General features: G+C 53.2%; 1 pseudogene; it reads right to left on the minus strand.

The window, feature by feature from the left end:
• Positions 1–27,849, minus strand: part of LOC138102326 (zinc finger protein 850-like) — a 1,260,715-nt pseudogene that overhangs the window by 1,058,976 nt on the left and 173,890 nt on the right.

Below are 27,849 nucleotides of genomic sequence, written 5' to 3' on the forward strand. Positions count from 1 at the left end.
AATTCAGTAGCTGTAGATGGGATTTCTTTTGTGGTTATGTCAGGTGTGTCGTCGTCTGAAGCCTCATGGGTGTATTCTGTTTTAATGAAGGGACGGAGCGAGGCTGAGGGCTTTTCTGAGTGATTACGCAAGGATTCTAAGTCCGAGAGGGGGTACGCTTCTTTAGATAGTTCCAGCTCTGACTCCTTTTTTCCCTCATTTGCTGATCTTGCAAACAGCTCCTCTCGGAGCACACAGACACTAGCCTTTTCATTCCTTATCTCTTCCTGGAGGAGGTGGGTGTTAGCTCCAGCTGAAATTGCAATGCTTTAACCAAATGCTGTAATGAAGCAGTAACTTCCATATCAGCTTTCTGCTGGTGCTCTCTGTGTTCTACTGCAGCTAGCACAGCAGCAGCTAAGACAGAACATACCACTGGTTGTGCTTTACCTTTTTTGAGTCTCGCTCCTGTGCGCAGGACAGAGACTCGATCAACAAGTGCTTGGATATTATACCAATAGTTTTGTGCCCAGTCCGTCCCTGGAGGAGATGGCCTGGCACCAAATTCATCCAACAAAGTAAACAAAGCTTGTGTATGATGTCCCATGTTACTTACAAATGTCGGAGTGATCATTCCTAGAGGATGCCCAGCGTAAAGTAAATTTACAAAAGTCTCACCCCTGCACTCTGGGAAGGTTCCTCTTCTGCCAAACCAAAGAAAGTTACAAACACTGGAGTAGTCTCTCTTGAGGGACACCCCTTACAAAATGGTTTCTGAGGTCCTACTCCTTACACCTCGAGAGCACCTAGTGTTTACCAAAGTTACAAGTCTCAAAATTACTTTCCAAACCTCCCAGGTCTTTTACCTACAGGAGTGCCAATTTCCCAGACCCTGGGCCTCGGGAGCACCGTTTTAGCTCAGGTGCATGTGCAAACACACAAGCAAACAAACAAACAAACAAAAGAGTAAGACAGAGTAAGAAAGGTAGAGAGGTGTTAGGAAATGTAGAAAGGTACGTTGTTTTATTTTCCTAAAATGATCCAATCATAAGAATTAGCAATTCATGCATTTTTTGGAAACAACACTCTCATTTTACGGGGATCCTGCCGACTATGCCAATAAAGTGTTACGATCCGGTTCAGACCCAGAAAAGCAAAGCAGGCGAAGTCTCTGAGCATAAACCAGAAAGAACTTAGAAGGTTCAAAATATTGCCAGATGTGAGATTAAAACCAAACGAGATTAAATGTCGATGCCAAAAAATTGATGTATTTTATTTGACAGTAAAAGTAGGGCCCAGTTTGGGGCCAATCACCCTTGCAGTGCCTAAAGGGGCTCCAGCAGAGCTGGAGGGGGGCTGGGAGCACCCGGAAGCGGGAGCAGCCAGAGCTGGGAGCACCTGCATCTTGGCCAAGGCAGCTGCCACCAGGTTTGGTGGTGCCTGAGCAGGGCGGGGACGATGCCAGGGACATCCCGCAGTGACGTCTTCTCTTTTCCGCTGGGCGTGCGCTCGGTCCCAAAGCGCACGCCCATTCTGACCTCAGTCTCACTCCATGTTTAGACACGCTCACAGTCCTGGATTTCATCCCATGCCAGTGGCAGACCCGTGCAGCCCCAGAGCCAATACCAAGGCCAGGCTGAAGGCAAACGCCGCATTTAGCCTTCACGCCAATGGTAGCTGTAATGTAAAACCCAGCCCTAACGCCGAGGCCTCTCCTAATTCCAGCCCCTTGCTAAATGCTCAGCCCTAAACCAAATGCAACGGTGTAATAAATGAATTGGTTTCAGGGTGTTGATTTTTACTGTTTGGAGGAGATAGAAAAGAGGGGAGTTGATAGTTGGATAAATGGGCATGTTAACGGAGGATATTGCGAGACTGTCTGGGTGTAATATCGGAGTGTGAGCACTAGGTGGAGACGCAATTGGGGATGTGATGACGTGATGGACTAGAAAATGACCTCATGCAGGTGATGTCAACATCTTGGACCGCTTAGCCAATCATTCGACACCCTCGGGAAATGATTGGACAAAAATGCATCTTGATAAAGACCAATAGAACCCCTGGAAGCGAGCCAATCAGAAGAAGAATCCAAAATCCACCAATTGTGAACGGACAGAGGGCATAAGAACGGACCTGGGACTTTATCCGGGGAGCTCCTGCGGAACTTGGCGTCCGAGGTTGCACCCGGAGGGTCACACTGTCCTTTTTGTGTGCTGCTTTACTCTGGCTTGTCGTGCGGAGCCTGGGCTTATCCTGGGTTCTCGCTCTCAGTTGTTAATGAATAAACAAACGAGTTGGCTTTTCTTTTTTAAAAAAAGTCTCAGCCTCGTTTATAACAACGGTGAGCTCGAAGGCCAAAGCCAGCCCCAACTGCAACTCTTAAGATCAAGCCCAACACCAATCCCAACTGAAGCCCTAAGTCCAGCTTTGAGCCCAGCCCCAGCCCACACTCCAATGCCGCCTTTAGCTCTAACTCCCAAACTCAGCCCCAACTGCTGCCCTAAGGCCAACCATTCATGGAGTTAAGGCCAGTGCCCCAGGTGCACTCCCTAGCCCAAGGCAGGCTCCAAGCTCAAGGCCACCGTTAGCCCTAAGGGCAGGGCCAGCCCTAAGGCCGGCCTGAGCCGCAATGGCAGCCCAAGGCAGCCCAAGTGGGGCTTCAACGCCGACCCCTCCCCCAGCCCGCCCTGATGCCGGCCCTGCCTCCCTGCGCTGCGAGCCAGGCGCTGTCCCCGCGTGTCACAGAGGCCGCGGCCTGTGGAGCAATCAGCGGGCTCGGTGCGGTGCTGGCACTGGCCGTCCCCGAGCCCCCTGCCTCTGGGGCAGTGTCGTCGCCCGGAGACGTCGTGGCCCCGCCGCCTGCGCCGCAGAGTTGTCACAAAGGGCAGCGGCGACATTAGGACTTCCTGGCCAGCCGCTATTTCCAGGCATGATGCTTAAGCATGGATCGGCCGCTTCTGATAGCGTGTCTGTCTTGGGCGAGCGTTTTTGTGATGGCTGTGCAGGCGCGTTGGATACAGCTGCAGGACGCTCTGTTTCCACAGAAAATTTGCGGCCAGCACTGCCAGGCATGGTCACAGGATGCCTGCTAGTAGTGGCTCAGCAGCTCTGAGACCGCTCTTTGCAGCGTCCAGCGGGGAGTTCAGGGCAGCGTTGAATCGAATGATAGCAATGCAAAAGGATGCAAAGCACAGCGTGTGAACAGGAGCTTTGGAGCCCTCGGCACACAGGATATTTCAGAGGAGAAATCCCCTGGTGCACCTGGCCCCAATAAAGAGCGGCCGCTGCTGAATGCCACACTCCAGTGGCGTTTTAAATGTAATTTTTCTATTTTATAGGGTTTCATTTTTGCTAAGCTTTGGTAATGCCCGGGGTGTGATGTCATTGACCCGCTGCCTCTCGACCAATCAGATCGCTCCGCTACGTTCTGGCCCCGCCCCTCATTGTTTCCTCACAATGAGGAACCTTGGCGCTCGATTCCCATTGGCTGCCGCCCGGGGGGGCGGGGCTTAGGCTGCCTATATAAGGCGGCGGCGGTGGCGGGGCTTCAGTTGCAGTCCCGGCGTGGAGGCGGCAGCAGCGGAGCGGAGCGGGCGGAGAGGAGCGGAAGCCCCGAGGCCGGAGCTCTGGGAGCGGCCCGGCCCTCAGCGCCGCGGCCCTGGAGCCCCGGGCCGGGGCGGGTGTGAGGGGGTGGCTGGGAGGGAGATGGGATGGTTCGCTGCGCCGCTTCTCGCCGCCAATGCGCCTTTTCTCTCTGCCACTTTTCTCAGGTACCTGCGCCGGCCCCTCCAGATGGCAGTGGGAGCGCCAGCAACCCCGGCTCGGCAAAGGCAGGGACGGGCAACTACCGCGGCAACGAGGGACCGCACCCCAGCTCGGCAAAGGCAGGGACGGGCAACTGCCGGGGCAACGAGGGACCGCACCCCAGCTCGGCAAAGGCAGGGACGGGCAACTGCCGGGGCAACGAGGGACAGCAACCCCGGCTCGGCAAAGGCAGGGACGGGCAACTGCCGGGGCAACGAGGGACAGCAACCCCGGCTCGGCAAAGGCAGGGCCCCAGCAGCGCCGGGGCAACGAGGGACAAAATCGGAAGAGTTCGGACACCACCCGAAGCCCACCAAAGGTAATACCAGGTAAAACACGGTAATACCAGGTAAAACACGGTAATACCAGGTAAAACACGGTAATACCGGCTAATACCATCTAATATTATCTAATACAGGTAAAACACGGTAAAATCAGATAATACCAGGTAAAATCAGCTAATGCCAGGTAAAACACGGTAAAACAAAATAAAATTGGCAAAAACCACATCAAATGCCTTGAGTGAGCTTTGCTCTCCCAGCGAGTCGCTTGCGATGCAAACAAATCCCCAAGCCCCCGCCTTCCCCGTGGGAGAGGAGGCCGGAGCCCCCCCGGCCTCAGCGGGGGTGAGGAGCACGCATGGCCCGGGGCTGTCTCCGTCCCTCTGCATCCTGGGGGGTCCTGTGGTGTCTTCAGGCCTCTCCTGTCGGGGAACGATCGGGACTGGGGGGATCTCTGTCCAAGTCATGGCGGGGGATACTCGGGGCGGTCACCCCAGGGCTGAGAGGGACGGAGCCCCCCTGGCCCCAGCCCCCACACGCATTTCCCAGGGCGAGAGGGACCAGGATGTGCAGCTGGCGGAAAGGCTGCTCGGCCGCGGTGCTCTCTTGCGCGCCCGGTGCTGCGGCCACGCCTCCCGCTGCCTCTCCCGGCGCCCTCTCCTCGCTGCCGGCCTCAGTGGGCGGCGCCCGCCGCGTTCCCACCGTCATCCTTGCATTATTCTCCTTTTTAAAGGAGCCTCCAAGGCTTTAGCACATTAATAGCTGTCTCATCTCCTGTGGGAGCCGCTTCGATTCTCATTTTACCAGCCTGCTTCAACCTTTCCAAGCCCAGGGCAGTCCCCTCGGAGCCGTCTAGTCTGTGGCTCTTACACCATGTGCTTAAGGCTGTTAAAGCCTGTTGGTCGTATTTTATGCCTTTTTTTGTTAAAAAGCAAGTCCATACCTGTAGTACGGGGTCTTCTGGTGCTGAAACTCTGCGCCCATGCTGGCAATGTCTCCCAATTACAAAAAAGGAAAAAGAAAGAAAAAAAAAAAGAGAAGGGAAGGTCCGTCTGAGCAGCAGCTCACTGTGCTACCTTTAGTGCCGCCGAGATGGGGTGGGGGGAGCGAAGCAGTTGGAAGCGTCTTATCTGCCTCCTCTGACCTTGGGAGCAGTTTGGCTGCAAGGCGGCCGCCCGTCCTCCGAGTTGCAGGCGCGGTGCCCGGTCGCTGCAGCCGAGCCTTGGCCCACTCGCGGTGCTCTCAGCACGGCACGCAGCAGCAGGGGAGGGGTTCCACAACTCACTCGTGGTTCCGCTCCAGGGCTGCAGGTTCGGGGGGTTCTCCTCAGGCGGGCGGCGTCGGCTCCAGGAGGCCTCAGAGTGTCTCGCAGCAGGCAGCGGTGGTGGTGGTGGTGGGGGGGGAGAGGCAAGGGTCAGCCTTCTTCGGTGGTGGTGATTTGAATACAGCGTACAGAGGGGGAGAAGGAAAGGAGTAAGTGTTGTATCATGCATTTAACCCAGCCAATACCAACGATTAGCAATGCAATTCCAGTAGCAATTGTTATTCCAAGTTGTGCTAACCATTTTCCCCACCCTGTGAGCCCAAAATACTTTAGGATGGTAGTGACCCATGAACTATCAAATACTTCTCGCGGTTGCATTGCATGAAACAAATTTCTAGTATGATTACTTATTTCTCTCATCTTAGCTCATGCCTCCTCAGCGGAGCTAGAGGCATTATGAATTGTAATACAACCCTCAGTTTCTGTTCTATTGAACATCCCACAAACTCCTTGTTCTTTTAACAATACCATCTCTAAAGCTAATCTATTTTGCAGGGTCATTTTAGTATTTTGCTGGACTTGGGTGTATAATTCTCCAAATGCATCTTGTGTCCAATTGCTTCATATACTTAATTGCCAGGTAATATCTTCTAATACGAACTGGTGTCTTTTAAAGGTAACATAGGGAGTAAAGAAATTTTCCAGAAATAGAGATACTTTTTGTCCAGTGGTATAGTAATCTGGAATGTCAACTCCTTGAATTGCCCATTCTGCTCTTTGTGTTGCCTTTGAAGAGGGAACACTACGACAGTGACGTTCTTTAGACACTTTGGTGAAAGTAAAAATACGTCTGGGGCAAAGGGAGGGAATTCCAATTCCACACCTAAGTCCAGCATGTTGTTCTAATGACAAATGTGAATAAAATATCTCATCAGAGCATCCCCAAGCCATTCCAAGAGGGGCTATATATTTTGCAGTTTTCCACTTAGTTGCATCTGCATAATCAAGGATGGTGATTTTTGGCTTAGTATTGATTGGAGTCCCACGGACTGGGTAGGGGGTAAAAGGAACTCCACATGGGTTGAGAAGGTATTTGTAGGAGGAGTTACAGGACTCATCTTGATTTCTCCAGCCTTTTGAGAGGTATCCCCAACAAGTACACACATCAGTTCCTAATGTTCGAATTCTAAGTGAAAACCATGTTTCTGGAGGATCTCCTGGTCCTTCTTTGCATGTTATCACCTTTGAGCAATTGAATAGAGGACTATCTTCTTTTGTAGTCTTTTTTAGTCTCTAAATTTACCTTTAAGAACTGTTTGTACAGACCATGCCCACATTAAATGTTGTCAGTCGATTGGGGTTCTATTCGTTATGTTCGGAAGTTGACCACAGCAGGAAGGGTTAAAAACTGTGCTATATTTGCCTTCATCTACATCTGGTGTGTAGAGTGGGTCAAACCGTGGATCCCATGGGTAAACAAGGCAGGGCTGTTTAGCATTATATTCCTCAAAGGTTATTGTCTCAGGGCTGAATTGACTTTTATCTAATTTGATGGCTGGGTGAGGGGATTCAATTTGAGATAAGATGGTTCTATTTACCTTTGGACGCCTAGTTCTACAATATTTCTGGTGCAACTGTCCTTCATGAGGTGCATCAGAAGGTGGGTCATATGTTTGGTAAAGGTTATGTACTATAGGGGTACCTCTGCACTCAGCTTGGGCTCCATTTTTCTGACTTGTCCACTGTTCAGGTAGAGGCAATGGAGCTGCCACACTAGTCATATTGAGGACAAAAGATAAATTCAAGGGTACTATGTAAGATGGCAATCCTGGTTCGGCAGAATCAGGTAATGTTACACATACACCTTGATCAGTAGGATTCCATATTTTTGCAAACCCTTTTCCTAATTTCCAGGCAAGGTTCCTTTGATCTAGCTCTGCTAGCTAGCTCTGCTGAGCACATGCACAAGGTAAATAAGCATAAAAATAGAGCTAACATGTTACAATCACAATTACCAGTAAACCGAAGCATAGTTTGTATCTGAGGTTTTTCATGCACAGTCCTGAATATTTTTTTCTCCTGTTGTTCAGTTACCTGTGAAAGACAAGAAAAAGTCTGTCCAGCCCCTTTCAGGGCTAATATTAAAATGTAGGAATAAGCCAGCGAGAGCTTATTTTGTGTTCTTTGCCATAAGCATCGTTTGCTTTCCAGGTATGCATGTTCAAAGGAGTAGTGAGTACCATGGGTACAGCTCCTGCGGTAGGCAGTTCCACCCATACAGGCTGTCCTGGGAAGCGTGCGGGTTTTTGATTACCTGTAGGTTTAGATGTTGCTGGTATCAAGGAGGGAGGCTGCAGATAAAAAGCTGTGAGTCTGGGACATCCATTTACTCCCCATTGCTCATGTACTGTTTTCACAGCATCCCATAGTCGTTCAGTCCAATTAGAATGTTGAGGTTTCAGAAATCGCTTAAGCAGGCCATTTGTTCTCTCGACGATGCCATTTGCTTGTGGATAATGGGGTGTGTGAAATATCCACTGGATCCCTTCTTCTTTGGCCCATTTTTGGACGATGGTCGCTGTGAAATGTGCCCCGTTGTCGGATTGGATAGGTACAGGTTTTGGAAAGAAACTGAACCACATTTTAAGGGCTTCTAATGTGTTTGCACTAGTTGCCCGAGAGAAGGCTCCTGCTTGGACTAGTCCTGACCTGGCTTCTACCGCCACGTGTTGTTTGCCCTCAGACTTTCCAAAAGGTCCAATATCATCTACTTGCCATGTGTCCCACAGTCCCTTTCCTGTCTCTGATATGTGAGGGGGGCTGTTCTAAAGGGTGACGCTCTGATCGGGTCCGGCACTGCTCGCATGAAGATCTGCAGGTACGGCACATTTCCCGAGTCCCCGGCCATCCTCTGCTTGCTGCTTCCTTGTATAGGTCTTGTGCCCCGGTGTGCTGTCGCTTTAAGTGCAACCATTCTAATAATGGATCCCAGTTTTCTCTTGGAGGTTTTCTACTTAGTGGGGCTAATCTGGCCCTCTCATCTACTTTGTGATTCCAGTGGCTAGTTGGGGTTTCCTTTTCTTGATGAGAGGCTACCCAGCCAACTAAAAAATTCCCCTTTTTTGCTACAGCAAGAATTTCTTGCCATTTTTCCTTTTGCCAAGCAGGCACCCTGTTTACTTCCCAGTCCTTTTTGTCCCAGAAGGGGAGCCATTCAGTACACCCTTTGAACACAGCAAAAGAATCAGTGTAAACATATACAGAGTCTGAGGTTTCAGATGCATGGTTAAATACACTCCAGACTGCTGCCAGTTCTCCCACTTGTGCACTACCTTCCCCTTCTGTTACAATTTGCTTGCCTGTATTTATTTGTAAGGCTACAGCACCACATTTCCAAACCTTACCTTCTCGCTTTGCTGATGCATCCGTAAACCACACATTCTGCAATCGTTCTGAGTACGGGGGAGCAACTTGGATCATAGAAGGTGAAAAGTCAGTGGTGCTATTTAGGGTTACCTCATCTTGTAGAGGAAGATTTTTGCGAGCTCCTTCTGTTACTTGAAAAATGGTGCAATAATGTTCCATTTGAGCATACCGTTTGCAAACAGAGGCACGTTGGGCCACCCCGTCAGGGGGTGGGATTCCTGCCAAAACTGACTTGATGACTTGAAAAGGTTCCCTTAAAATCAGGGGTTGTTTGTGGGTAGTTTTCTCTGCTTCCTGAAAAGCAGTGCTGACCACGAATAAACTTTTTTCCCAGGTAGAATATAGTTTTTCTACATCTTTAAACTGCGTGAGTAAAACCCTATGGGTCTGGTCGGACCATCGGGTCCTTTCTGCCATAAATGTATAGACAGTCCAGAGCTTGCAAATCGCCATTCCATGTGTACTGGATCAGTGGGATGTATAGGACCTAGGGATTGGTATGTGTTAGCTTCAAAAATTAGGAGTTGTAGGGCCTCATCGTGCAAGGGAGTCCAATCCCACTTTGCTTTTTTTCCTAGCAAATCATACAGGGGCCTTGCAATTATTGAAAAGTCAGGAATGTGTTTCCTCCAAAAAATTAGCAGGCCTAAAGCATGCCGCAGGTCTTTTTTAGTCTCTGGGGTTTCAATTTGGTCTCGGTGGCTGAGGGTGTCTGGGGCAATACACACCATTCCTCCTTTCCACCAGATTCCCAAGAATTTTACTTCTAGGGAAGGGAGTTGTACTTTTTCAGGAGGAATACGTAAGCCCGGGGATTCTAGATGTTTAATGATGTTTGTTTGTGTTGTTTGTACAGGTGTAATCTCATCTCCTGCCACCAAAATGCCATCAGTGTATTGGTATACTCTTACTCCTGGTGCAGGAGGAATGAGTGACAATTCTTGTGCTAGTGCATGATGTGCTAGAGTGGGTGAGTGTTTGAATCCTTGTGGGAGGCGAGTGAAAGTATATTGCTGGCCCTCCCCCGTGAAAGCAAAATGTCGTGGGAAAAGGGGTTTCTTATCAACAAGGTGTCCAACAGGACACAAGCCAGAGCAGACTGGAATGAGGAAACCATCGCCGTGGGGTGTGTTGTTCCCACGAGAGAAGATGACCAATCATGAGTTCAGGTTTTGCAATATGTATGAGCTGTTTAAGTGTTGTATAAATAAGAGATGAAAAGACAATAAAATCGAGGCTTGCCGATCATGAAATCATGAGCTCGTCTCCCGCGCCTTTCCCGACATCTGACGCCCGAACAGAAGGCACGTCAGTTACCCCCCCCTACCCCCACTTCCACAAGGAAAGGTGCGTTGGGTTCAGGTCCTGCAGCTAGAGGGACGGCAATAAGAGCGGAGGACAACTGTGTTCCCGTCTCCGTGCCCGAACGACCACACCGGTGGGTTCGCTGATACGTGCTGCCGAAGCCTGGAGGGCTAGCCACGGTACCGTAAGTATGGATAGGCAAGCAGCACAGGATTTATTTAAAGCTTTTCTTCTTAAGCGTCACTTTAAAGCTTTTAACTTAGAAAAAGACCTCCCTTCCCTACTAACTCACTGGCGTTCCTATGGTTTCTTTAACGACCCTCACAGCATTCACGAGTTAGCAGAATGGCGGAGGTACGGGGATGAACTTTTTAGCCTTGTTTTAGACGATGATAAGTCAGCCAAGAAAATAAGCAAACTTTGGAAAGCAGTTCATAATGAGTTACTGTTAGTGCAGGCAGAGAAGCGAGCAGTCATAGGCATTAAGATAGCGCATTCCCGTAACCAAGATAATGACTCCTCGGTTTTCCCTACAGCCCCCAACCCCCCTGCCTTTGCCACTATTGAGATTCCGCCAGAGCCACCCCCCGCTGACAGTCAATCCCCCGCGCTGCCTACCCCCCTGCCTGCTCCCCCGCCTTCCGCTTCAATCGCCGCTTCTGCATTAACCCCCTCACGCCCGCCGCTGCCGCCCGACCCCTCTAATGCCACGGAGCCTGTCCCTGGGGCAGAATCTGACCCGGCGGAGGCTATGGCAGCAAGGAGGAGAGAGTTGTGGCAGGCGCTTGCCCGAGACGGCAGGGAAAGGGGAGATTCCGAACTCCTAGCAGCGGCACAAGAAGCGATGGCTTTCCCTGTTGTTTTCACTACTAATGCGCAAGGGGGTCAGAACGCGCAGTTTGCCCATCTCGACTGGAAACTCCTGTCCCAGCTGAGAGCAACAGTCGCTAACTTTGGGGTGTCTAGTGAACCAGCTAAGCAGATGTTAGATTATCTTTTTAATGCCCACATTCTTCTGCCTGCCGATATCCTGGCCATCACGAAACTCATTTACACCCCCTCTCAGAGATTGCTTTTTGAGGCAAGGTGGAGAGAGGAAGCGGCAAGTAGCACTAACCTCCCCAGACCCCAAGGGGACCCCTTAACAGGCCTTACTGTAGACGAGCTTATGGGACAGGGCCTGTATCTCAGAGTTGAAGCTCAAGCTGGACTAGGGCCGCATAAACTTAGGGAGGCAATGGCAGTAGCTAAGAGAGCAATGGATAAAGTCAGGACATCGGGAGGGACCCCCCTATATATGAGCATCAAGCAGGGTCGTGATGAATCGTTAAGCTCCTTTGTTGATAAGGTTATGGATGCTATCTCTAGGGCAGGGACGCCCGATCATATGCAAGATGCTATTTTAAGACAGTGCATTTTGCAAAATAGCAACCCTAGCACCAGATCTTTGATTACCTCTATACCTGGTGATTGGACCACTCAGGCATTACTAGATAAAGCTGCGACCTTGCCCACAGGTGCTCAAGCCTTTTTAGTCCACGCGTTAGAAAAGCTGGGGGAGGGATTGAAGGAACAAGCAGCTAGTGCTCAGTCGCAGGTAATGGCCGCCCTTGCTCCCCTCCAAGCAGCAGCCACGCGCCCCCGGTTGCCTCCAGAGGGAAACAGAATGAGATGCTATCGATGTGGCCAGTCGGGCCACCTTCGTGGGGAGTGCCCAGCATCCGGAGTTTGGTGCAACAAATGCCAATCCAACACGCATAACTCGAATGCCTGCCGTAACAAGAAGCAGGGAAACTCCCGGAGCAGCGCGTCCAGCAGCCGCGCAGGGACACAAGTAGCAGCTGCAAACCCTTGCCCTGCCTCCAGCCAGCAACACATGGCAGCATCGGCCTGGACTTGGCAGCCTCAGTAGACTGTGATCTCCTGACGTCTGAAATCCATAACATCCCTACAGGACTCACAGGACCCATCTGCCTCAATGGTACACCAGTAGGAGGCTTGATTCTTGGCCGATCATCTGCCACTGCCCTAGGACTGTTCGTTCAACCAGGCGTGGTGGACGCTGACTCACAGGGTGATATCTTCATACTGGCTTATACTGTTCATCCACCTGTAAGGATTCCTAAAGGCCAAAGACTAGCTCAATTTGTACCTTTGCCTCAAGCCACACAAGGCATGCAGCCCTTGCAGGCTCAACCAAACGCTCATACAGGCTGCGGCTCAACTGGGGAACTAACCTTGCTCACCATCGATCTTAATAGCCGTCCACGGAAGCCGTGTGCCCTAACCTATAAAGGAGAAACAATCACGTTACAGAGCCTCCTAGACACAGGGGCAGACTCCAGCATTGTCGATGTGAACACATGGCCCTCACATTGGCCTCTTCTGCCAGCAATGACAGCCATCACTGGTGTCGGAGGAATGAAACTAGCACACAAATCTCCGCTGATAACTGTAGAAATTGAGGGCAAGAAAACTACCGCAACTTTTTCTATCGCCCCTCTACCCCCCACAGTTGACTGCCTCCTCGGAAGAGATGTATGGGCCCAAATGAGTTTTGTGCTTACCGATGATCGCCATTTCTGCTAAGGGCCGTTGCTTGGAATTTCCCGCTGCCACTAAGATGGACTGACAACAACCCTGTGGTGGTTAAGCAATGGCCTTTAAAACGGGAAAATCTGCTTCAAGCACACGCTCTAGTCAATGAGCAGCTTCAACAAGGACATCTTAAGCCGTCGACAAGCCCATGGAACACCCCAATTTTTGTCATCCAAAAGAAGAATGGCACGTTTCGTCTGCTACAAGACCTTCGAACTGTCAATGCTCGTATGGAGCCTATGGGAGCGCTGCAGCCAGGACTCCCTAATCCAGCAATGTTGCCACAAGATTGGCCTCTTCTTATTATTGACTTGAAAGATTGCTTTTTCACAATTCCACTACATCCAGATGATACGAAGCGATTTGCCTTTTCATTGCCTGCTCTCAATCGTGGTGAACCAGACAAACGTTTTGAGTGGACCGTATTGCCGCAGGGAATGCACAACTCTCCCACCATATGTCAATTGTATGTCGATGCAGCGTTGCAACCACTGCGACAAAAGTTACCTCAGACCATCATTTATCATTATATGGATGATATTTTGTTTGCGCAGAAGGAGCCTTTTGACCAAACAGAAATTCAGCTCATTACCTCCTCTCTTCAAGAATGGTCCTTAGTAATAGCTGCTAACAAAATTCAAATATCCTCCCCGTGGAAGTATTTAGGATGGGTCATCACCAATCGAAGAGTGAAGCCTCAAAAACTGCATATCCAAGCCTCAATCACCACTTTAAATGACGCTCAAAAACTGTTAGGTGATCTGCAGGGGTTAAAGCCAATAGTAGGAATCCCCAATGTTCTTTTAGACCAGCTCCGTCCCTTACTAAAAGGATCAGATCCATGCACACCGGTACACCTGACGCCGCAGCAGCGAGAAGCTCTACAACAAATCACCACCTGTATCACAGACGGTTTTGTTTCGCGTCTTAATCCAGACATCCCCCTCTCTCTTACTATTTGGAATTCTGAAACTCACCTCCTCGGCGCAATTACGCAGCTAAAGAAAACGGGGGAGCTGGCGGTTTTAGAATGGATATCACCACAGTTGCAGCAACGAAAAACTATTACCACAAAACTTGAAAATTTGGCTAATTTAATTAAGAAAGGACGTTTGCGCATTTTGGAAATTGGAGGACAAGAACCTGAGTGCATCAATCTCCCAATGGAAAAACCTGCCTTGGACTGGTACTTGCTAAATTCTTCATCATTCATGGAAGCCCTGTTGTCCTCAAGAGCCAAAATTCAGACCGGTCCCCTGTTTCCCAAGGCATTACAGTGGATAGGAGCATGGAACTGGATTTCAAAACCCTTGCGAGAAGATAAGCCTATCCACAATGCCATTACTGCATTCACAGACGCCGGAAAAAGGACAAGGAAAGCAGCTCGAGCTCATCGCAATATTGAGAGATTAAGCTGCTGGGTAGTGAAGCAAGCAAATGGAACAAGTAGAGTACTGTCCGCGCTTGCAGATGATTTAAGCACAGTCCAACATGCTGTATTACAAAATAGAGCTGCTATTGATTTTCTGTTGTTAGCTCATGGACACGGGTGTGAAGAATTTGAGGGACTATGCTGCATGGATCTAAATGATCATTCTCGCTCTATTCATGCAGAGATTCAACAACTTATAAATCACTCTCAAAAAATTAAGGAAGATACAGGTTTCTTTGGCCTAGATGGGCTGGTCAGTGAACTGGGATTGGGTGGTTGGGTAAAAAGCATGGTAAAAACATTGTTTCTCTTATTGATCATGGTTTTGGTAGGATTAGTCCTGTTCAGCTGCGCTCTAACTTGTATCAAGAGGGTACTCCTAAAAACAACAACTCTGAGCATGATAGCACATAAAGAAAACGGAGGAAGTGTAGAGAGCTTATCTGAGGAATGGCTGTGCAGCAGAGGACATGATAAGATAGAGCCTTGCAGGATGTAGGAGTCAGCCTGTCGTGGGAAAAGGGGTTTCTTATCAACAGGGTGTCCAACAGGAAACAAGCCAGAGCAGACTGGAATGAAGAAACCATCACTGCGGGGTGTGTTGTTCCCACGAGAGAAGATGACCAATCATGAGCTCAGGTTTTGCAATATGTATGAGCTGTTTAAGTGTTGTATAAATAAGAGATGAAAAGACAATAAAATCGAGGCTTGCCGATCATGAAATCATGAGCTCGTCTCCCGCGCCTTTCCCGACATTGGACGTCACACCCCAAAGGGAGAGACCCAGAGCAGGGACTGGGACAGACAACCGGAATTCCTGTAGAATAGGTGGGCTCAGGTGGACACGTTCTGACAACACAAGATTGTGGCCCCAGTCTGCCTGGCTTCACAGCCCCACAACACTCAGATCCTCCCAAATATTCCTCTGAACCCCAAATTCAACCCCAAATTCCGGTAATATGGTGCCGCTTTAGATCTCTTTGTTTAATTTCTTTATTTCTACCTCAATTTTGGTTGTTTCAGTGGGATTAACACAGAAATTACTTAGGCTGCAGAAGATCTCCAAGATCATCCAGGGTTGCTTGATACCACCAGAAAAAACAATTGGACAGAGCAGATGAAAATTTTAGAGTGTAAAGGTAAAAAATCAGCTCTTCCCAATGAATTTCCAATGTTGATCTGAGTCCCGATGGATGTTCCTGCCCCTGCGTTCACCCAGGTGCCTACAGGGATCCAGGAGAACGTGGAGAGCACCAGCCAGGGGTCTTCCCAACACGGATCACAGGGAATGTGGGTCACCAGGGCTCTGCCAAACGTGGCTCCTCTGATGGGAGATGGAGCTGGAGCAGAGGACAAAGCTCTTCCCGCAGTCGGGGCACTCGCAGGGCTTCCCTTAGCGGTGCCTCTGTTGGTGTCTGGTCAAGTGAGAGCTCCTGGAGAAGCTCTTCCCACACTCAAGACACTCGTAGGGCCTCTCCCCGGTGTGGATGCGCCAGTGGACGATCAAGGAGGACCTCTCTGAGAAGCTCTTCTCACACTCGGAACACTCGTAGGGCCTCTCCCCGGTGTGGATGCGCCGGTGCATGACGAGGGCTGAGTTTTGCTTGAAGCCCTTCCTGCATTCGGGGCAGCGGAAGGGCCTCTCATCCGTGTGAATCCGCTCGTGCAGGAGGAGAGTGGAGCTGGTCTGAAACCTCTTCCCACACTGGGGACACTCGTAGGGCCTCTCCCCAGTGTGGATGCGCCGGTGGCGGTTCAGGTCAGAGCTGTACCTGAAGCTCTTCCCACATTCCCCACACTCGTAGGGCCTCTCCCCAGTGTGCATCCTCTGGTGGTTGATCAGGTGGGAGCTCTGGCTGAAGCTCTTCCCACATTCCCCACACTCATAGGGCCTCTCCCCAGTGTGGATCCTCTGGTGATTGATCAGGTAGGACCTCTGGCTGAAGCTCTTCCCACATTCCCCACACTCATAGGGCCTCTCCCCAGTGTGCATCCTCTGGTGGTTGATCAGGCTGGAGCTCTGGCTGAAGCTCTTCCCACATTCCCCACACTCATAGGGCTTCTCCCCAGTGTGGATCCTCTGGTGGTTGATCAGGTGGGAGCTCCGCCTGAAGCTCTTCCCACATTCCCCACACGTGTGGGGCTTCTCCCCATCGTGAAGCTGCTCATGAACCACCAGCTCTGACCTCTGGCTGCATCTCCGGCTGCCTTCCCAGCACAGGGTGGGTCTTTCCTCCTCAGAGCACCCTGGGCTGCGTTTGCAGCCCCTCCTCCTGCGGGATCTCCGGGGCTTTTCCTCCCCATTGGATTCCTGCGCCGTGGAGCTGCTCAAAACGGCCTCTTCCACCAGGTTCTGCCGCGGGGATTTGTCCTCCCTGGGCTCCGTCCTCAGCTCCTTGTCTGGGGAGGAAGGACAAGGAGAGGATGGGATTTGCCTCCGTGCCACAGGGAAGGGGAAGGAGATCCCCCCAGTCCGTCCCCGGCAGGACGGCGTCGGCAGCGGGGTTGTCCTGCAGCCGGGGGCGATGCTGGGCTGGGAGATGGAGCAGGAGAGAGGGGGAAAGGGGCACTGACTTCCTCCTCACCTGCCTGGGGCTCCCGGGGCATCTTCCTCTTCCTCACAGCCTCCTCCTCCATCTGGCCAAGGGTTGGGAATGGGAAATCCTGGTTTATGGAGAAACAAGGGATGAGTGTGTTGGGTTGGGGCTTCCTCCTGCCCAAGTCCAGCTCTGGAACTCACCGGGTACCTGGTGTCCATAAAACCAACAAAAAATCAAGAATGACTCCAAAACGGCCTCCAGGAGTTCCCCCTTTCCAGTCTCCTCACTTCGGGGTTCTGGGGGTCCCCCTTGTCAGGGCTGCTGGGGGTCCCGGGGGTCCTGGGGATCCCCCTCTCTGGGGTCCTGCTTAGGGATGCTGGGGGGTTTTGGGGGTCCCAAAGGTCCCTTTTTTCCTGATTCTGCTTTGGCTCCCAGAGGTCCCAGGGTCCCCTTTTCAGCCTCCCTCCACTCCAGGAACTTGGGGCTCCCCCCTCTCCTCACCGCCCCTTTTAGGGCTGAGGGGTCCCAGCCCTGTCTCATCTCCAGGCCCCCCCACCCCTCCAGGCTCTTGGGGGCCCCCAGCTCTGGTATCGTCCCTCTCTGCTCTCCCCACTCCAGGGGTCCTGTGTTCCAGCCCCCAGCTCTCCTGGGGATCCCCAAACCCAATGTCCAACCCCGCCAGGACCGGGCGATCCTCACATGGACCCCCCAAGACCCCCAAGGGGCAATTATGGCTCAGCTTTGGAGTCCTGCAAGATCCACATATCCCCTCTGGCCCAAAAATCCCTCCCACGGACATGCAAGGACATCTGGGGCTCGATTCCAGAATCTGCAAGCTCCAAACACCCCTCCAAAAAAACCCCTCCTGGTGACCCCCGATAGATTTGGGGTGAGCTCCCCCTCCCCGCTCACCTGCAGGATGGGGGGGAAGATGCTACCGGGGCTGGGGGTGCTGCGGACACAGTGGGCGGGCGGTGGAACCTCGTGGTTCTCCAGCTCCTCCTCCTCCTCTCTCCCTACTCTTCCTCCCGCTCCTCCTCCACTCCCACCCTGCCCCCCCTTTCCCACCCCCTCTGCCCCACGGCTGCCGCAGCACCGGCTGCTGTGTGGGGGGAGCCCCCGATCAGCCCCAGGGATGGACAGGGGGGTTGGGGACCCCCCCAGTGCGGATCCCTCCCTTCCCCAGAGCCCCAGGGAATCGCTCCAGGGCTCAGGTGCTGGGGGACAGGGCTGCACCCCCATGGAACCGCTCTTCTGCTGTCCCAACCCCACCTTTCCCTCTGTCTTGGGGTGACCTTATGATGTGTATCCCATATCGCTGCCTATGCCCAGAAATTAATTCCTGTGCCTTTCTATGCCTCTAAACTGAGCCTGAGAGGGGGAAGGAAAAAACTGAGCAAAACTTTTTCAGGGCAGTTTGCAGCTTGTTCAAGGTCACACACAGATAGCAATTGGTTTCCCAGCTGTGGCAGGGGAGGGGGGAAGCACCCGGCTGGCTGCGCCCAGAACAGTTTCTTTTTTGGCCAGTTGTTCAGCTGCTTGTTCTCCGGAGAGAAACTGAGAGCTGAATTTTTCCTCCCCTGGAAAATCCCCTTTTCTACTGGACTGCTTGATTGCTTTAACATCAGAGCACATCGGGAGGACTTTCAACTGGGCACAGACGGCCTGGGCCTGGGCCAAGCCCCAGCTCCGAGGAGACCAAAGGGAGGACTCTAAAACTTTCCTAGGTTCTTTTCCTCCACAGCGACAGATTTTATTATTTAGCATTATTTTTCTTTCCTGTGTTTTTGGTAAATAAATAGTTTTATCTCCTTCACTTTCCTTCGAGGAAAATTTATTTTTTCCCCGAACCTGGAGGGGGAGGGGTGGTTGTGCCTTCTCTCAGAGGATATATTTCTAAATTTGGCCAAACCAGAACACCCTCCCCTCTCCTCCCCTTTCTCAGCGTTCCCCCAATCCACAGCCCCATTCCAGCTCAATTTGGGTGTCCCATCCCCACCCCGCTTTGCTTGGGGGTCCCAGCCCCCTCTTCCCCTCCTCCTTCTGCACCTTCCCCATCCCCAATCCCCGCCTCCCCTCCCCCGGCCTTGGTTTTGGGGGTTCCAGGCCCCTCCTGCTCCCTTTGGGGGTTCCATTCCCCATTTCGCTCCATTTGGGGTCCCAGACCCGCCCCCCTTCTCACCGCTCACCCCGCGCCCGGGGGGGCTCCCAGCACCACCAGTGCCACCAGTGCGGCCCCAGCTGCCCCCACACGCCCCATGCCCAGCGCCGGGCGCTGCCGACAGCCCCAAAGCAGCCGCGCTGTGCCCTGGGGGGTCCCCAGAGCGGCCCCGCCCCGCACGGCACTGGGAGCACCAGTCCGGACCAGTGCGGAGCGCGGGCGGGCGGCATCAGCCGTGCCCGGGCAGGGCCGGGCCCCGCGGGGCTCCCGCCCGCACTCGGCCCCCGCCGGGACAGCGCGGGGGGGCCCGGCCTGGTCGCCCCCACCTCCCCCTCCCCAAATTCCGCTCCGGGGGGCGCTGGGGGCGGGGGGGGCTCAGCTGCGGCCAGAGGTGCCGGAGCCACGTGTCCCCCGCTGCCAGCACCGCCCCCTCAGGATTAGGGGTGCCCCAAAACTCCCTCGGAGCTGGCGGATACCCCGCAGGCCCCTCAGGACTGGGGTCCCCCCGGCCTCATCATCCCCAAACTTCGCCTGCCTCATCCCAGGCCCCATCCCGCCCATCCCCCTCCGCCACACTTCATCCCACACCCCAATCCACATCCCACCCTTCCCGGGCCCCATCCCGCCCCATCCCATTTCTCCCGGCAGCCGCCACCGGGACCCCAAAACCCCGCGTGCCGGGGGCTCCCCAATATCCCCCAAGGGGCATTTGCGACTCACATTCGGAGCCCTGCAAGATCCAAACATCCGCCTCCCCTCCCCCGCCCCACCAAACCCCCGTTCCCCAGGAACCAACAAAGATATTTGGGGCTCGGTGCTGGAATCCTCCAAGCTCCAAAAATCCCCTCTCCCGAAACAACCCCCGGCACCGCCCAAGATATTTGGGGCGAGCTGCCCCTCCCCGGTCACCTGCGGGATGGGGGGAGCGGTGTTCCCGAGGCCGAGAGCTGCGGACACCGAGAGCGATGGATGCACATGGAGGCTCCTCTTCCTGCCCCCTCTGGCCCGCCTCTTCCTCCCGCCCTTCCCCTTTATCCCTCCTCTTCCTCCCGCTCCTGCTCCTCCAGCCGTCCTCCGTCCAGCAGCTCCGCTGCCGCCCCCAAACCTCGGGCTGGAGCGGGGGGTCTGGGACACAGCCCCGTGCTGGGGGGCAGAGCCGCTGCTGGGGCCATCGCTGTGTCCAGGGCATCCTTTGTGGCCCTCGTGCAGCTCCAGGCTCCCGAGGGCTCCCCGAGGCTTTCTGTGGCTGTCCCTGCTCCCCGAATCTGTCGCGTTTAATGCCCGAGCGCGGCAGCCCCGTGCCCTGTGGCAGCAGCCGGTGCCGGGACACAGCCCCGGGAGCTGCGCTAATGCCCGGCCGTGCCAGGAGGGACTGAGGGGAGGGGACTTCATAAGGATCCCCCTCTGCGCCCCTGGCTGCGCACGGAAAGGTTCCTTAGTGCATGGCAGCGATTTTCCGGGGTTTCTGGGCTCGGCGGGGCCGAGGCGGCGGCAGCGGGAGCCGCGGGGCCCGGCCCGTGGGGGCGGCCGGGCTGGAAAAGTGCGCGGGGCCCCAGCGCGGTGCCCGGGGGCTGAGCGGAGCTGACGGGAACAAGCCCCGGAACCCCCTGGTGCCCGAGGGCTGAGCGGAGCTGACGGGAACAAGCCCCGGAACCCCCCGGTGCCCGAGGGCTGAGCGGAGCTGACGGGAACAAGCCCCGGAACCCCCCGGTGCCCGAGGGCTGAGCGGAGCTGACGGGAACAAGCCCCGGAACCCCCCGGTGCTGCTTTCTTAGTCACTGCGCAGCGGCCTCTCCGGGTGGGGCTCTTTTATAATTTTTCCTTCTAATCTCTATATATTACTCCATTCGCACCTCCCATCCCACGCCCTCCGCTGCGGCTCTTTCAGCGCCGGGCTCCTCGCCGGTCTCTCGGTGCAGCTCCTTCAGTGCCACGGGCCGGCGGAGACGCCCCTCGGTGCGGCTCTTTGATCGGATTTTCTTCTTTTCTCGGCGTTTTCTCTCGTTCCCAGCTCGCCCGTCCCGCCGAGCGGCTCCTCCCGCTGCTGCCGGGGATCGGACACCGCAGGCGGCCCCGGCCCCTTCCTCTTCTTCCTCTTCTTCCTCTTCTTCCTCTTCTTCCTCTTCTTCCTCTTCTTCCTCTTCTTCCTCTTCCTCTTCTTCCTCTTCTTCCTCTTCTTCCTCTTCTTCCTCTTCTTCCTCTTCTTCCTCCTCGCTGCTGCCGGGGTTCAGCCCCCGCCGCCGCCCGGCTCCTTCTGCCGCTCCTGCCCGGCACGAAGCGGCGCTGCCGCTGACGGGGCCGGAGCGCGGCTGCCCCGCGACTGCCCCGCGCCTCAGGGCCGGGCCGGGGAGTGACCGCACGGCTGGGGAGGGACCCCCCGCTGGCCAGGGCAGGGACTGACCCCATGGGAGGGACCCCCCGCTGGCCAGGGCAGGGACTGACCCCATGGGAGGGACCCCCGCTGGCCAGGGCAGGGAGTGACCCCATGGGAAAGACTCCGAGAATTCTGCTCCCAGAGATCATTCCTGCTCACACTGACCCTTGTAGAAAGGGGCCATCGTTCCAGGCAGCCTGTACTGAGCATGTGGCTCCTGAGCGGGGTTTGTTGTTTAGGAAATGTGCTCAGGCTTTTCCATTCTTTCCTTGCAAACAGGAAAACTTCTCCTGGGCCTGTGTGCAGGCAGAGCCCTGAGGAGAGCAGGTGGCACATTGTAGTGGGTTGAGTTCGTAACCGGGCGGAAACACCAATTAAGTGCAGTGGTTTCGGTTCAAAATATTCATTACTTACTTATTGTCCTTCTGTGAGATAAGAATTAGGAGAAAAGCAAAGCAGGCACAAACCTCAAACAGCTGCAGTACAATGAAAGGGTTTTATATACTAATAGAATTAAAAGTAAAGAGAAAATAACAAAAAAAAATTAAAGCAAAATTCCAAAATTCCCCCCCCCCCTCTTTTCCAGCACTTCTCTCCTTTTACCCAACTCGCACAAAGGATAACAGAACATGGGATGTTAGTCAGTGTTCCAGTTCTTTAAAAGTCTCTCTCTTATGCTTAAGGAAAAAAGGGTTTTCTTCAGTTGCACATGGTTCCCAAAGTGCCACCAACAGCAGACCACCCAGAAACAATCAATCTGCTGTGGTGTAAACATCTCTCCCATGAAAAATCTCACAGTTCCTTTCACACTGCAAACCACGGGCCATCACATGGGGTTATTAACCTTGTTAAGGATAAGTTATTTTGGCCTGCACACAAAGGCTTTCTTCGCCACAAGTCTCTAAAAGCCTCTCACTGCTTCTCTATAGCCTGGCATAGGCACTCTTCACAATCTTCACAGGCCACACGAGGATTCTCCATCCCCCCATGTTCTTCAAATGGATTAGAGACAAACAGTTTGTGATATTACAGTTTCTTACCACGGCCTGCAGGAAGTTCTTTAAGCTGCGCGCGAGAATCCCAGCACCGCCCTCTTTTCTCCCGTCGCCATGCTCAGCTCCGTCCCACAGGACTCACTTTCTCTTCCTCTCTGACTCTGAGGCTGCCACGTTGAAGAGTGTTCTTGTTCGGGCTTTACGGTGGAGAAAGCCTCGCTCCCTTTGTGCTGCTGGCTGCATGGTGTCCCCTTCAGTTCAGCACGAAGTGTGCTGGCTGCAGAAAGGAGGCTCCGCCGGCTCCCGCTGGCTCCGCCGGCTCCGCATGGAGAGGAGAGGGACCCGCCTGTCCCCAGAAGCCGCGCTGGATGGGTTTAGCTCTGAGCAGTCCATGGCTGGTTTTAGCTGCCTGCGGCTCTGGGACAGTCCCCCACAGCGACCCAGGGTCCGTGCCGCGGCGTTGGGAAAGGGGGGAAGGGGCAGTGGCCCCGGCCCGGCGGGGCCTGGAGGCTCGGAGCCCACCCCCCGCTACCTGCCAGACGGCGAGCTCCGACAAAAGGAAATCCCACCTTTCCGTGCGGTTTAAACATGTAAATTGTGAGAAGCGTCATTGGTCTAAAAGTCTGTCCATCAACTCAGGTTCAACCCACTACAGGAACCAAGTGTGCACTGTTTTACAGCGGGGCCTCGTGGCACCCAGGACACCACTGTGACACAATGGAATCTCACAGAACCAAGGCTCCAGTGTGACACAGAGGGGCCTCGTGGCACCCAGGACACCACTGTGACACAATGGAATCTCACAGAACCAAGGCTCCAGTGTGACACAGAGGGGCCTCGTGGCACCCAGGACACCACTGTGGCACAATGGAATCTCACAGAACCAAGGCTCCATTGTGACACAGAGGGGCCTCGTGGCACCCAGGACACCACTGTGGCACAATGCAATCGTGGGGAACAAAGTGTCACCTTCAAACACAGCGGGGCCTCATGGAAGCCAGGTGCCACTTGGACATTGCCAGGGCACGTGGATCTCAGTGTCCACTGTGACACAGCACAGCCCCATGGAACTCAGCAGGCCATTGTGACAACATGGAATCTCATGGATCCAAGGCTCTGCTTTGACAAGGCGGGGCCTCAGAGGACGCAGGTGCCACTGGGCCATTGCCAGCTCCTGTGGAATCCAGTGTCCATTGGGACACAGCGCAGCCTCAGGGCAACCTGGGGACCAGTGTGGGACAATGGAATCTCATGGAACCAAGGGTCACTTGTGACAGAGAGGGGCCACATGGACCACAAGGGCCACTGTCGTGGTTTGACACTGCTTATAATACCAGCTACTCATGAAAATCATCACAAAGGGCTCATGAGTTGAGATAAGGATTGGGATAAAAACATTCTAAGTTCAAAACACGCTCAAACTTAAAGGTATAAAGTAAATTTATTATTAACAGAGTAGGATAATGAGGAAGAAAATAAACCTTTCAAACACCTTTTTTCCCCTCCATCCCCTCCCTCTTTCCCTCCAAAAGCACAGGGAGACAGGGCCTGGGAGTGTTCAAGCCAGTTCATCCCTCGAGATCTTTCTTCAGGTCCCTCAGGGAGGGGAGTCTCTTTCTTCTGCTCTGCCATGGGCTCCTTCCCATGGGAGACAGTTCTCTGTGCACTTCTCCAGCGTCTTTCTAATTTCACGAGTATCAGTCCCGCCCAGCCTGCTGTAACCTGAGTCCCTCCCACGGGCAAAACAGCCTTCCCAAAACTGCAGGCGTGGGTCATTAGTCCATGGGGTGTAGTCTTTCAAGGATCAGCTGCTTCAGTTTGGAAGCAAGGGCCCTCTTTCTCTGTCTCTGGAAGCAGGAGCCCTCTCTCCCTGTTCAGGTCTCCCCCTGGATTACAGCTTTTGTAGCATCCACCCGCTCCAGCGTGAGCACCTTTTCCCACGGGCTGGGAGTGGATCTCTGTATCACCCCGTGGACTTCATGGATCCCAGGGAGACAGTTTGTTTTATCCCAGTCCTCACCATGGCTTGCAGAGAAAATCCCGACTCCGACGCTGGGAGCATCTCCTGCCCCTCTTTCTTTCCACTGACCTTGGTGCTGCCAAGTTGTCTTTCTCTGCATGTCCTCACTTCCTCCTCTTTCTACGACTAGGAGGAAAAATCTGCTGCTCGTAAATGAAGTGTAAACATGTTAAGAATAACCTTTCTACGCAGATATTAACTAGTTAACATTATAACTGGGGTCAAAGTTACAAGATGCTAATATAGCTTGAGTTATAAGATACCTGTATAATCTGGATCATAACCTCCTGTACAACGTAATAGCTGGTACAGGGTTAACTGCTGTTCCTAAGTGCCATTGCCAACGAATGCCACCAGTTCCGGGATTTCTGCAGGGTTTCGCAGCACGGAGAAGTTGATTTGGTCCCGGTGCTGCCCCGGGCAATCGTTTGCCGTGTTTGCCCTGCCGGCCCCGTGGCCCCGCTGCCCCTGCGCGGGCGGTCGCAGCCGCCGTTCAGCGCCTCTCTTCATGCGGGCGCTGAGAAGGAGAAGCCGCCGCCGCCGCCCCGGCCTTTCTGCTCGCAGCGCGGCTGGCTAACAGCGGCCAGGCAGGCCAAGCTCGCCGCTTCATCTGTCCTCGCTCGCTCACTGGGCTTGAGGAGATCCTTGGTAAGTGCTGCCCGGGAAGCCTGTGAAAACCGGAGTCAATCTGATTTTACCACCCGTGTGCTGTAATGCAGCCTCCAAAAGGAGCGATGCTTTTCTGCACCTGTGCACACACGTGTCTAAAGCACGTGAATCCTCCATTAGCTCCACATTCATTCTGAGGCTTTGCACCCAACTGTTGATTTGGTCCTGATGTTGCTCATTTTAGCTTCAATGCTTGCAAAACAAAGCAGATCAGAGGAAACAAGAAATAAAAAATTTTTTAAAAAACCAAGAACACCCACTGACAGCACTGCAGAAGATTTTTTCATAGTATAGTTTTTTATTAAATCTTCTGTCAGTAGATATGTTCCTCCTAATTCCTTTATGCCTTTTGAACCACAGCTATTTATCATTATTCCTTTTTAGTATTTATTATGCTTTTTAAATCCCGTGTATAACAGGCTGATGCAATCAGAAGTAGTTTTCTATCCCAAATAGACTGAAAAACTCACTTCTTCATCCCAAAGAGATTAAAGCCGGTGTGTTTGGCATCCCATCTCCCACAGCCGGTCCGGTATCTCCGCAGGGGATTTCTGCCCTGGGGCAGCCCCGTGGCCATGGTGACACCCTGAAACATAGATTTAAAAGAAACAGAAAGATTTTAATTATAGGCTAGCTGTGTTGAAATGAGTTAGAATAAGAAAGAATTTGAGCTGGACTAGAGTTAATTAAACTAATTAAGAGAAAATAATAAGAGATTTGAAATGGTTTTTAAGATGTTAGTAATTGATTACGGAATAATTGATGATCTGTCATTTGTATGTTTGTTTAGCTGTGCTTAGAACGAGGAACAGAAATATTGATCAGTTGGTATAGGGAACAAGGACAATTCCCAATTTCCTGCCTCTGTGGGAACCTATTCAGAAGTCAGGCAAGAGGAAATTTGGAGGTCACTAAAGTAATTAAGATTGTTAAAGTTCAGAAAGGCAAAAAAGGTGCAAGTGAGGGAGATGAGCTTACTTCATCTGTCTGGGACCACCGGCCCAATTCGAGAGCAGCGACTCAATTCAGAGCACGCACTGCGCATGCTTAATGCCATTAAAGCTCATTTCCATACGAAGCGGAGAATGGGAGGGGTCACTGTTAGAAATATGTATTTGTAGTTTGGATATTCATCACTTTTGTGGCTAAATGAACTCTGTAACCGTTCATACCTGGGCACTGCGCATTAGGAAGCTGTTCCACGCCGCTGTCTGGCGCCAATCAAACATTCACTTTCTAACTCTAAACTGTTAGAGAGCTTTTGTCTGTCTCAGCTGGATATCGATATGAGATCGATATTCACATCTTGGTAAATCAAGCCCCGAGCACGGACACTGGGGCCGGTGTGCCAAGGCGTTTGGGGCTGCACGGATGTTCCTTAGCAGCAGTGTTTGTCTTTATTCTCTCTGTCTTTACTCTCACTCTATTCTCTTTCTTCTTATTGTCTCTCTCATTTCCCCTCTTTCTCTCTCTATTCTCTCTCTGAAAAAAATGAATACAAAAGCTGAATTTTTTAGCAATATAATATTGAACATTTATTAGTAGAACAAAGGCAAATCACAGCGCTGGGGCACTTGGCAATATTGCCAGAGGCGCCCTCCATTCATTTTACTGTGGACTTAAGGACTCTCTTAAACTGTTCCATATTCATTAAGCCCAGAAAGTCATTTATACTTCACTCAACTTTCCCCCTCTCCGGTCTCTGCCCCTTCCCCTAGCACGCCGCCGCCTCGGTGCTCGGGATCGCTTCAGAACTGAAGGCAGGCACCCCCCTCCCGTGCCTCCCCAGTCTCCAGCCTCATTTGCAGCTGCCAGTTCCCTTGGGAGGTGTGAGTTCTGAGGAGAGAACAGTCTTCCTGGGATGCACGCGGTTTGTCTTCTTTGTTCCTCTGAGATATCTCGGTTCCTGGCTCTGTAGTTTCTCAGCTCAAAAGACATTTATTACCATGTGTTCATTAATACATTTCTGAGCGTATTACAACTATTTCGAAGTTACAATTTACCTGAATCTCGTTTCTACTTAGCTACATTTTACCTTAACGCTATTTCTACACAGCACATCATCACTTCTAAATGTTAAAATCATAGATGCGAAAGACAACATTTATCATTCACTCATTTCTCACAATCAGAATCTGGATTGCAAAAGCTGACAGACAGACCCCGAGCGCCGACGGACACCCGTCCCCGGCGTCACGGCCCAAGGGATCGGAGCTGCGGCTGGCGGGGCTGGAAGCTCCGTCCAGCAGCTCCGCTGCCGCCCCCAAACCTCGGGCTGGAGCGGGGGGTCTGGGACACAGCCCCGTGCTGGGGGGCAGAGCCGCTGCTGGGGCCATCGCTGTGTCCAGGGCATCCTTTGTGGCCCTCGTGCAGCTCCAGGCTCCCGAGGGCTCCCCGAGGCTTTCTGTGGCTGTCCCTGCTCCCCGAATCTGTCGCGTTTAATGCCCGAGCGCGGCAGCCCCGTGCCCTGTGGCAGCAGCCGGTGCCGGGACACAGCCCCGGGAGCTGCGCTAATGCCCGGCCGTGCCAGGAGGGACTGAGGGGAGGGGACTTCATAAGGATCCCCCTCTGCGCCCCTGGCTGCGCACGGAAAGGTTCCTTAGTGCATGGCAGCGATTTTCCGGGGTTTCTGGGCTCGGCGGGGCCGAGGCGGCGGCAGCGGGAGCCGCGGGGCCCGGCCCGTGGGGGCGGCCGGGCTGGAAAAGTGCGCGGGGCCCCAGCGCGGTGCCCGGGGGCTGAGCGGAGCTGACGGGAACAAGCCCCGGAACCCCCTGGTGCCCGAGGGCTGAGCGGAGCTGACGGGAACAAGCCCCGGAACCCCCCGGTGCCCGAGGGCTGAGCGGAGCTGACGGGAACAAGCCCCGGAACCCCCCGGTGCCCGAGGGCTGAGCGGAGCTGACGGGAACAAGCCCCGGAACCCCCCGGTGCTGCTTTCTTAGTCACTGCGCAGCGGCCTCTCCGGGTGGGGCTCTTTTATAATTTTTCCTTCTAATCTCTATAT

Source organism: Aphelocoma coerulescens, unplaced genomic scaffold (assembly GCF_041296385.1).
Source record: "Aphelocoma coerulescens isolate FSJ_1873_10779 unplaced genomic scaffold, UR_Acoe_1.0 HiC_scaffold_70, whole genome shotgun sequence".
NCBI lineage: Eukaryota > Metazoa > Chordata > Aves > Passeriformes > Corvidae > Aphelocoma > Aphelocoma coerulescens.